General features: G+C 35.1%; 1 protein-coding gene across 2 annotated transcripts in view; it reads left to right on the plus strand.

Annotated features, from left to right (window-relative positions):
- The window catches only part of LOC120350542 (protein sprouty), a 53,176-nt gene that overhangs the window by 16,036 nt on the left and 24,479 nt on the right, over positions 1-12,661 (plus strand). Inside the window, exon 1 of one of the 2 annotated variants that reach the window (XM_039424366.1) lies at positions 10,778-11,179. The exons of the other annotated variant lie outside the window; for it this stretch is intronic. The gene's annotated coding sequence lies outside the window, so the exon portion shown is untranslated. Of the gene's footprint in view, positions 1-10,777; positions 11,180-12,661 lie in introns of those variants that run through there. 2 annotated transcript variants of the gene reach the window in all.

Consider the following 12,661-nt stretch of genomic DNA (forward strand, 5'->3'; position numbering starts at 1 on the left):
ATGTAAAAATCTATATAAATTATGGGGTAAAAGAAAGGAGACGGGGCCGCGCTACCTGTGCACCGGGCTATTGTTCCAAAAAGGTGCGTGCATCCTCTAACTCTCGACTAGCATACTTTATTGTCCTCTGATTCCGCTTCATTACCCTTTTAGTGGTCATTAGTGGCCCTAATGCTTGAAGGCAATTCGTGTGCTTTCTTGAAGGCAATTCTAGCTGGTAGCACCAACTTATCTATTACTTTGCAACTTACTTACATCTGTTACTTGTATTTTCTGCAATTATTGAATGTGAATCAGTGATCAAGTACTTGTATGTTATTTTATTATTCCCAATGGTTCATTTGATGAAACTCAACTTGTTCACAAGCTAACTTCAGTTACATACAATACGATACTTATTGAACGTATTTTATTGACGCGCGTTTTAGGCGTCCTTTCAAATGCTATTAGATTGAACACGACTTGACAAACATATGTCTACGTGTATTATGTGTATGTCAAGTCCCATTCAATCTCGTAGAATTTATAAGGTCGGCAAACAAATGTACGCCCAAAAATCGATGTGGGCTTTACTTACACACCACGTACGTTTGACTAAATTTGTACTTATTATCGATAGTTATGTGTATGTTTATCCAATCACTGTATGCTACCACTGGTTTACAGCTGAAAGTGCCTTTAAGTAACTACTTTGGTCCACCAATATTCCTCGGAATGGAAAACTTAACAACAGACCACGAAAATGTCGAAATTCAATAACAATAGGCGACCACTGAAAGGTCACTAGAGCTTCTTCTACCTGTCCACCCATTGTTTTCGGCGGCCCCGTCTCATTTCTACAACCCTAAACTATGTTATCTGGTTTACGTCTCAGGCTTATATCCCTCTTCATTAATTTATTCTCCAATAATGGGATAGAGAACTCCTCAAAAATTGCTTTTCTTGTTATTGAAAATGAAAATCAATTGTCAGCTAGTTCCCGATGTCAGTGCTGATTTTACATTTAACTGATTCAATTTCTTGATGAAATTTGAAACTCAGGTTTGTGATTTACCTTGTCTGATAGGACTAATATTTTCACACGACATTGCGTTTTCCTAACTTGGGGTTTTCTTCTGAAATTTGATATCTCATCACATTCTTCTTCCTTCACCTGTTGAAAATCAATGTCACCCTTCTGATGATGAATTTGTTGAAAAATGAAAAGACCAAATGCTGGGATGCAGATAATTGGCAATGAAAACTGATAACTGAATTTTGTCAGCAATTTTAGGTTTAGTTGAGCCTTCAGTAGAATATCATTCCATCTCACATCTCTCTTTTAGAATTTTCTGTATAAAGTATTGTTTCTGTAAAATATTGTTTGTCTGCGGTCAGGGATTGTCTACTATTAGAAGTAGACAAAGTAGTCTACTAAGTAGCCTCTACTTATCAGAGATCGTGCTGAACAGGCTATCAGTTATGTCAGGTGCGGTAAGCTGGAATAATGTATTTCTCAATGCTGTTGTTTTTTTCAAATTTACTCCATCCCGATTCTTTTATTGAGAAGGTGATGTTAATTTAAAATTATTTAATTTATAACTAATTACTACATGTTTGATATAAAGTTGCCTTCATTCTTTTCTATAATAAAGGGAAGAATGTTGTCTTATACACGTACGGGACAGGAAATTCATGAATGGCGGGCGCATCATCATTTCTTAACTACTGGACTGATTAACTTGAAATTTTGCATATAAATTCTTAATATACCGAGGATGTTTATAGGCCTATTTCAATCACCAAAATTTTATGAAATTTACGATTGGCGCATCATCATTTCTTAACTACTGGACTGATTAACTTGAAATTTTGCATACAGATTCTTAATTTACCGAGGATGGTTACTGGCCTATTAAAATTCTTCAAAATTTCAGTAGGCAGTAGGTCAAGTTTTCAGTTCCTCAAGTTTTTAATTAGACCCTTGCGGAGCACGGGTTAAATAGAGATGGATGAAGAACATTGTCACTCCTCACCACTCTCTAGAATTTGTAAATATTTTTCTCCAGAACAATACAGGATGAGTTTGCATGTGTATCGTGCTCACGTATGATAATACATGTATATATGTAGCCACCAAAGTTACTGAATTTCTCAGTTCTCGCTGAGAAGTCTCTTGTTTGATAATTGATGTTATACTGTAGTTGGAAAATGAAGAATGTTGAAAACACCACAGCACCTGAGTACGCTGTGGATACACGGCTGGGCTGACACAATACGATCTCTTGCCTATTATTTCGATGGTGAGCAGTGCAGTAATAGGCGTCCATAGACTGATCGCTTCTCTGTATGATACAGACAAAATGCGGTCAGTTGAGTTGAGAAGTACGCGTCGTCTTGGCCCCCTCTCCAGCCTCCCCCTGACCACAACCGTCGACGGGTTAATATGATATTCCGAGTGGTAATGTGTGTGCGTGCGTTTGTGCATGTGAGTGCGCGCGTCGGCTAAATATAACCCGCCGTGAATAAAACTCAACTAACTCTTTGCCTGAGGAACTGCTGCTGCTGCTGTAGATTAGAGAAGTAGATGATAGTGACGCTGTTGAGTGGAGAAGCCCTCCAATACCAACCAGACAAACATCCCATGTCTTTCGGCTCAGCTACTACCCACGGCGAAAATGTCCGGCCTTCACTACCCACCACTTCAAAAACATTGGGTCTTGCCACTTGTTTTCCTTCTCGCAGCAACAACCGCACATTGTCCTCAATGTGTTCCATCTCGATCGTTGCCCAGGTTGCACTTCTCTTCTTATCTGTGGAAAAACTAGTGGTTAATATTGTACCATTCATGATTCATGTGGACATGATTCATTGAAGCAAATGAAAGTATAAATGAACTCTGTAAATTATTATTGATCTATTAAATTTTTTGTCATTTATCGTGAAAACTATATGATAAACGAACTCAAGATAAACGAACGCTCTTCAAGCTCCAATCCGTTCAATGTGACTTATTTCTCTAAAAATGTTATATAAGATTTTCCAATAATTTATATAAATCGTAGCAAAGCATTTCTGGACCCATGTTTATTGTGACTTTTTACTATATTAGAAGTAGTGTGTGGAAGGAATTAGCCTGAGGAGTTAGGCAGTTTTTTCCTGAAACACAATGTACATTGAATAAGAATCCTCTCTATTACTGTTGCATTTCCCATTGTATGTGCTTGAGTTTAGGTGTGTGAGTCAGTTTTGATTGCATCTCACCGCTCAGTATTTATCATTTATACCATGAATATATGAGGTGAATTTTATCTTACCATCTTGCTCTGCTTTATAATTTATTCTTTCACAATTTTACAATGGAAGCAACAGGTAAAAACCTATTGCTCTGCTTTATAATTTATTCATTCACAATTTTACAATGGAAGCAACAGGTAAAAACCTAAATAAGTGCTATCTTAACATAACAATAAGACTCAAATACAATTCATATTCATATTCAAAACAAAAATTATTAGTTAACTAACGTTAGAAAAATGTTTAATTGTAATATCAATTACAATATATTGAAAATTTATCACAATTAGTACATAATTAATTAATTATGTACTAATTGTAATTAAATATCATTGCATTTTTGATAATGAAAATCAACCAATCAATCTGCTTTTCTGTGGGCTAGTGTTGAACCATCAGTTATTCAATTTTATTCAAAGTTTAAGTTTCAAGTTTATTCAAAGCTTTATTCAATTTTATTCAAACGTTTTATATGTTTACCTCCTTACTACCCTATACATAGAATTGCAAGGACAAAAATTATTGTCTTCCAAACTTTTCCCTCTATAACCTCCTTCGTTGACTGTAGACTATTATTATGCAAATGCCGCATATTAACCTGCGTCACGATATTTCGCTTTTAATCAGCTGTTTATATGTTATAATTATGTGTTTGTACAGAAACGTTAATATACAGATTTAATAAGCTTAGCATCAGCTGATGGAAAACGAAATGCGCGTGATCGTGGCACCAAAGTCTGTACGCAGCATCTTAATGTATTCACTAGGTTACCTGATCTGAATTTCACAAAGTAGGTAATTCGCAATTTCAGCAGCTATTGGAAATATCAGGAATATTGTATTATTCCTAATATAATATTAGCTCTTGTATTATTATTTAGGAATAGCTTAATATAAAGTATTATTCTATCAATACAAATAATTGTGGCCATAGGCGGTTTGAATCATGATTTGTTCCTATCTGTTCAAAATCATAGGTATTGATTGAATTTTGCGTACGATTGATTAAGAAAATCTCAGTCAATTGATAATATTTTTCAACAAATTACAAAAAATCTGATCGGTTAGTAACTTAATGGGAACTTGAACATTTTTTGCAAATAAATTTCCCACTTTTGTTCTTAACAGGTCCAGTGATGGAGAGTTTTACTTGGGTACTGTGACTCTCTTTCATGTTGTTTGCATGATCAGTTGATTTCAGGTGATAGGAAATTTAAATTTATAATTGCTAGTTACAGGAGATAAGCCTTTCGAGCGGATGAGAGTAGATAAGTGTGAAAAAATATAGAATGAGTGATTAACTCAAAAAGAGCGGGAAGGATTCTCTGGAACGGCATTCGTATCTACGTCATACTTCCGGTCCCGTTAGAGCACTCACTTCCGGTCGCCCAATCAGGAGACTTCTGTTGCCAACCGAACAACAAGAATGTCCCTCGCAATATTTTTACTAAATTCCTGATAGAGTTTTAAAAAATCTCAATTGTAGTGTTAATATTCTAAATTGGTCTTGGCCAAAAACAAAATTTGTTGCAATCACCCAAGTATCTCAAGCTAAACAGTCATTCTAACATGAGCTTCATGTGTCTTTCATTTACTAAAATAGCACATTGTTACTGACCGTAATTTTATAAGGTTATAAACGAACATAAGAAGGAAATTGTAGAAAGTGCTCAATTTTCAAATTTCAGAGGTCTTTCTAGTAAGCATTGCTATATTGAAATGAAGAGATATTTCACTCAGTTCTATTGTATTTCTTGGTATACTATTAATTTTCTATTTCTATGATAAATACTGCACACACTATAGTTGTTGTAAGTATTGTCATAGACGAATAATATTGTTACGGTATCTTTTCTCTATGTCTATGTCTATGTCATTCGGAAAACCTATGTAATATACCACCGACGAATTTGGAAGGGTAAAAACTTTATGAATTCAGAATAATAACCACTCCTTTTTCAATGCTATTTTGAATGTACTGTACTTTCTTTCAGAATTGTATGAGCACCTGAATTGTTTATTTATTCAAACAGTAGCTTAGAAGTAATGTTATAACTTGGAACTCTTCAATTGAAAACTTGCTATTCACTAAAGCTTGTATATTGAATCGGTATATGTTTTATTAGAAAAAAAATCGGAATACCAGCACAATAAAACAAAAATTATCTAAAAATATCAATTTTTGAGAAAGCTATTCAATTCACCAAAAATAATTTATAGTCGAGAATAATTGATTTTTTTCAAAAGATTTTTGTTTTATTCAATCAACAATACCATGTAGTAATTTATCCTCTAAATCTCATGGATCTATCTCTTACTGAATTTGAAATTTTCTGTACCAAAAAATTAAACTTTAGGCGCTCATATCTCAAAAAGTAATGATTGGAAAAAAATGTTTCCCTGAGGAAACTTTTTCATTTTGATAGCTCGATGATATACAAATGGAAAAACTTGGAAAAATATCACCAGTAGAAAGTTTATTTTTAGCCTTTGCACAGCCTTAAGCCAAATAAGTAGTGGTGAATCTTCAATCTTCAGTGAAATTCCTTTCCTTTTGCATGAACAATCTTTTGGGCAAACTATTTTCTCATCTTCTCAGATTTGCACCATACTAGGAAATCTCTTTATTGTCCTTTATTTATTTTACTTTTTCCTTGAAAAATCTGAACATGAATTAAACTTTTGAACCGTGTATTAAACCCTATTCGTACATGTATAGAAAAATATCAATTGAAAAGAGATCATTGACCCATGAGAAGTAAATTGAAGTAGAGCAGGAAGTAATTTCTGGTGAAAAACTACTTCTAAATAATGTAAATTGTAACATCATCAGGTTTTGAATCATTCAGGTAACATCATTCAGGATTCTAGGAATCATATCCGGTCTCAGAACTGAATTTTCACTTTATCTGAATGCTCCTCATTGATTATAGCTCAGGAACATATTGTTTATTTGAATAAACAGTATACTGAAAATAGTTTTTTAACATAGTATTCTCTTGCATAGGTACTTGGAAAAGTATAGCAGAATATAGTTTGGTGCGTAGATATAATTACTAGCTAATATGGCTCTCATTTCTCATTTCCTTCCATCTATTTCATTTCTTAGTCCAAATCTCTGGTTACAATGGACCTTTAGAACATTGAAGGCTAGATAGAGATTGGTGGTGTATAAAAAGAATAAGATACTTCTTATTCATATAACCAAGTCTTTTCAAGCCATGAAACATTTTATAAGAATGGCGAGGGAATAGGATGTGGCAATGCATGTCCACTTGCAGCTTCAACAATGCAATGTCCAACTCAGTTCTTATTAAAAGAATTGCAATTTGTGCAATTTCCCTAAGATCATTTATATCTTTACTTCCCTAAATGTACATATTTGTAAGTGAAAATTGATTCCAGTGAGCTACATGTGGAATGGTATGGAAATGACAATAATTCGAATAGCTTGTATTCCATTACCTAACTGACATCCATCTGTTCTTGACTTTCATATTCCCGACTCATGGAGACAATAAGCATCTGTTACATCTATACACTAATAAATGTATATTAGTGGGAATCGTTTCAGTTTTAGCGTTGCATTCGCCTCCGTTTATGGGATTAGTAAGATGGAGGTACTTGTGTGAGATGGTCCTTGTCAGCAGATGGTTTTACAGTAGCGAAAAGCAATATAATTGATGAACATTTTTAGGGCACGGAATGATCGTGAATAACAATTAAGGTAAAAGAATCATTCAACGAATTCTTTCATCCTAATCACATTCACCTAAGTAGGAAGGAACGCAGTGACTACTAACTCATCCATTGTGCTCTATACCAGGGTTCAATTGTTTTAATTTATTGAACATTTTATTATGACTGCATGAGTTGAATTTGTCTTGCGCCTTGTCTTGTTCGTCATTGATAAAAATATTCAATAAACGTAGTTTGTGTGCATTTGCAAAGCCCTTCTAACACACAGTTCCCCAGGTAAATCAGTGCATTCGAACTGTTGAGTAGCCATTCCACGTAAAAAACTAGGGGAAATACGAATTAAAACACTGAAAAATAGTTTACACCAGACCTGAATTAGTGGATATTTTCTAAGCACATTCAGTTTCTTAGCTGAGCCTGTGAATGTAATTTGAATTTTTTTGACTGGATAATCCTTGTAAAATATTGAAATACTCGAAGATAGCTGGAAATGGTTGTGTCGGGGTCCAATCAAATCCTGCTTGGAAGAGTTGGCTTCTCTGTGATTGTGCCCGCTCTGCTCTGAGGCGGAGGCAGAGTCCCACTCTTACCTTTCCAAAACTTTTGGTGGTTATTTACTTTTATTTACTTTATTTCCTGAACCACGTGCTCTAATCATTATTCAATGGATTCGGCGGTGAGGTGGATGCGTTTGCAAATGAAACATGCATTTCAAGGAAAGGATAAGCATGCTTCTAGCGCAAAATCAAAATAATATGATCTTTTTGGCGTGGTTCATTAGGCCATTATATATATGTTCTACTAAATTAAATTTCTGATATTTTTCGCATTGGTATTTCTATAAATAACATACTAATATTTTACTCACGCTCATAGTCTTTCCATTCTATAATGTTCTTGTTCTTGCTTCTACTTAAAATCGTTATATCATCATTACTCAGTCATGATGATAATAATTAAATTTATGGACATTAACTTTTATTTCTCTTTACTCACGAGTAAGTTTCAATGTTTTTTCGTCTCATTAATTTTTGTTGTGAATGTGAATTTATTGAAAGTCTCTGTTTGGAGTTGAGAAACATATTTGCTTGGGGTTACTCGTTGTTTTCATTGAAGATTGTGTATAAACAAGTGTGACTTCCGAATTTCAATGTTCTTTATTCGTTAGAATTTTAGACTTCATTTTTGTTTTCTATAGATTCCTTATGATTTCTCTTCAGCATTATTTTAATCTAATAATTGGTAATATACAGAGTGAGTCATATGTATGGGAACCCTTCAAGAAATTTGATACCGTTTTAGATATAATACTGTAACTTTCAGGATAAGTTAGTTATTGGTCAAATACTCTAACTTTTGACGTACAACTGAATTTAAACCCCTCATAAGATAGATATATAGATAAATATATTTATTGATAATTGTTACAAGACTGTTGCCTATGGTAACATTTACAAAAATTGACAATAAAATTAAATCAAACTTAAGATATAAATAATTATTTAACAGTTCTTCATCAGTATAATCAATTAAAAATACAGTATCAAAGAAAATAATATAGTATATATTAAGCCATCAACATTATAATAGATCACATTAGCAATACTGGAGGAAAGAAAAGTTGTTATTTGCATCCATGTGGAATGAAACTTATCATGAAAGTATACCATGAAATGTTAAACTTCATAATACAATACATTAAAATATTCGCGTTACAACCTTCAAGTCACGCTCATAAGGGGGTGACTTGAAGGTTGTAACTCGAATATTTTAAATGTAAACACCCATTGTGTGGTACATCATTTTAAAGGCCTTTAAAAACAAGAATGATGTCATTGATAAAAATTTCCTATGATACTTGTATCTAAAATGGCGCTGATTGAACTTTATCAATTATTTTTTTAAAAATTAAAATTTCAATCAGCCGCCAATTCGGAAAAAAGTATCACAGAACATTGATGTCATCTTATTGATGTCATCTTTCTTGTTTTAGAAAGGCCTTGAAAATTATGTACCACACAGTTGGTGTTGACATTAAAAATATTTGAGTTACAACCCCTCATTTCCTCAAAAACTAAAACTTCAATCAGTCGCCATTTTGGATACAAGTATAAAAGAAAATTTCATAAAACAAAATAAATCTTATAGCACCCTTTATTTTTAAAAAAAACTTTAAAATATTTGTTTTATTAATTTGAAAGTAGTCCATGTCAATAAGTGTTTTTTAAGAAAATTTCAATTTATATCTGCCTTGTTTTGAAAAGGCCTTTAAATATTCGAGTTACAACCCCTAAGTCACCCCTTTATGTGGGGTTGAAATTCAGTTGTACGTCAAAAGGTAGAGTATTTGACCAATAACTTATCCTGAAAGTTACAGTATTATATCTACAACAGTCTCCAATCTATTTAAGGGTTCCCATACATATGACTCACTCTGTATATTTTATTACTATATTACTGATGACTAGGTATGGAGAAATTACATTTATCATAAAGAGTCTAATCGACGTTTTTTAGGTAGGACCTTTCAATCATTTCGCACCCTATGTGTAGACTACAATCTTAGTACAATCAATTCGAAATCGTGATCGTTGTGAAAGCATTGACTTTGGATTGAGCAGCAGAGCAGGCATAGCCGCTGTGCAGATGGTGCATCCATTGAAATCCCCCCTCCCCCAGTCATTGCTGTGGATGCCGTTTCCGGCCCTTTCAAAAGCAACATTCTCTCTCTCATTCTCTCCAATTGGATCGGTATGCAGGTAGGCAGACCTAATCCTTCCGGCCAGATGATGCCTACCGTTTAGCTGTCCTGCCTGCCTGCTGCCTTTTAACTTTTTTGTCTTCCTCTAGAGTTAGAGAATTCGATTTTCTGAGAATTGAGCATCACATCACACTTACTCGTCCGTAAATGATCATAACCACTTGCCATCGCTAAACTTGACTGGCTGTTTAACCAGGCTGTTTAACTGCTCAACCAGGGCATTCTATTGCTATGATAAATGGTATATGATTGTTTGGCAATTCAGGCTTGGACAGTTTTTCAAAAGCCATTATTACTGGGAACAATTTCTAGCATGCTTGTAATATGTATTGTCAAATTATTTTTTATTTTCTACGATCTAAAACTAAACAATTGAAAACAGAATACTAAATTAATGGGGATTGGATAGTTGGATAGGAGACATTGTGTCAGTGTCGTGTATAGTACACTAGTATTTATTCACCTCCAAGGGGAAAGTTCAAAGCTGGCTGGCCAACAGGTCGTTTGGTTGAGTGAGTGGGCGACCGGCCTGATTCGAAACTCATTCACAACTAATAATTGCGCCGGCCTTTCTATTTAATGTGATGGCGCGGCCACACGACAGCTTGACAGCGTTGTTAGCCGCAGGAAGACATGGTTTTCCAGTTATTATTTTTGTCGGATGTTTTGTAACTTTACTACGACTCCAAGGACATGCATCTCGTTCGGAATCGCCTCTGCCTGCCACCTCATTTTGCGAGACCAACATCCTCCATCCGGTGCCCCACCCCCTCCCCGTGGCTGGCGAGCGAGGCACCTGGCTGCACTGTGCATTGCATACGCTGTCGAAACCCAACTTGTGATTTATCTATTTTCGATGCCGAAGGCAAAAGGCCCCGAGATCGTAAAGGCGAAACGGAACGGGTGATTTCCATTCATAGCTCCCCTCCCCGCCTCCACTCAATGCTTCTCAATGACTCCCCTCTCGGTCGGAGTCCATTCATAAAAACAATGCTTCGCAAGTCGGCCGCTGCGAGCGCTTCAAAACCTGCGCAGTGAACTACTGCGCGCCCGATCGAAGCCTACAGCTCGCCAGCTCTCCGTTCAGTCTTGTGTCGGAGGCCCCTGCACCTGGATTGTTCGTGCACGATTCAAGTTTTGCGCATTCCTCTACAAGACCTTGTGCATTTTCTGAATCATCGAGTGATCCTACTTGTTTTCTCGTTTCTAGGAAAACACATCAAGTGCCAGTGAAAAGAATTAATCAAATGTTAAGTGCAATTAAGTGAAGTGCTCTTTCTACCAACATGGATCAGTGGTACTGTGTTGTGAGAAATAATAGTGCATCAGGAAATTCATTGTGTTAGCTCTGAACCTCGTTTGTGCTGGAATTCATTGATCATTGTCACCCAGATAATAGTCATTGAAAACAAAAGAAGAGCCTCGCAAAATCTTCCACTACAAGTAGGTGTCAATTTTTTACGTCCTTGAATATTTTATTTGATAATATATATAAATCAGTCTTTCTCTAATTTTTTATCAGGGAGTAGTTAGTGAAAATTTGAAACCCGTATTTGGCAATTCGTAATTGATGGTCATCCTGCAAAATAAAACTTGAAAGACTTAGTTCTTGGAAATTATTATACTACATCACTAGAATGTGTAAATCCAAAGAGTTGAGTGGAATGCCATCTTAGTAGTGAGCAAAGAGTTGAATACTCTGACCGGATGTCGTATCATGGTTGAAAGGTTTCAAATAATAATAGCCATTGACAAGACGGTCGGATGCAATCAAGTGTGAATACAATAGTAGGCGAGGGATGAATGAATGGTAGGCCTAGGTCGTCTGATGGTCTAGGTGGTCTTCAGTTGCTAATGATGAATGAATCCACCCAAATGAGAAATACAAGCAAGTCGATTACAGGTGAAACTAATTCTGACGCCTTTCCATTCACAAACTATTTTTGAATCGGTTGGTTTCGTGACGTAGTACGCCCGGCCCGTAGTATGAATGAGTAACTTTCTATTATGGAGCCGGTATTATCAGAGCCCGATTTACTACTACGTCAAGAATGGCCTGTCCTGATAATCTGTTGCTCTGTCGTCCACCTTGTTTGCGTGTGAAAGTAAACCTCGTCAAAGTGAGGCAGTTGCCTGCTGGCGCTGGCACTAGTCTAGTTGGCCCTAGTTGTTTCATGAGCTCACAACCTCCACGCCACATCAATGAACTGCTGCTATCTCTTGTAGTCCACTCTTCAATTTGAAATTCTCCAGAATTTGGCAGTTTAAAAAGTTGTAAATGGAGTTAAATTCAAATTATCGTCCAGGTCTAATTGATTTGAATTCAACATTGTAGCGCTGTTATGCTTCTAGAAACATGAAAATAAGACATTACTTTTCAGAAAACTTCATTCTCATTCTTATTCTGAAATTAAAACTAGGTCATCATCATTAATCGATTAGAATTGTAATAGATGAAATTTATGTATCTGATGAAAGAGGGAAATCATTGATTTTGGTTATTTTTTTCAAGGTGTTTTTTTGAAATGTTAGAATATTGTCTATTTCTTCATAAGCAAATAGAACATTTTTTAACTTTGCTTGTCCCAAGAATCATGGCATATCCAATCTTACTTCAATTTCTTTCACACTTGAAAAAATTAAATATAGTTTCACTGTATATGCCTGTATCATACGTCTTTCAGTTGTGTATGAGAATGATTACCTCATCCACATGGAAACCCCTTTCCACGTTTAGGTATTAGTTGAGAGTTGGATAACCTACAACATGTTGAAAGAGTAATTATATGCATTTATCCAGCAATAATTCCAAAATTATTTAGTGAATATTTACATTGCAAATATTAACGAACAATCCATACTCATTATTTCTCTTTTTTAAATGTTACATTATTTTCAATTTTCATAATTTTAGCAAGATTCAGT

This window comes from Nilaparvata lugens, chromosome 3, assembly GCF_014356525.2.
Source record: "Nilaparvata lugens isolate BPH chromosome 3, ASM1435652v1, whole genome shotgun sequence".
Classification (NCBI taxonomy): domain Eukaryota; kingdom Metazoa; phylum Arthropoda; class Insecta; order Hemiptera; family Delphacidae; genus Nilaparvata; species Nilaparvata lugens.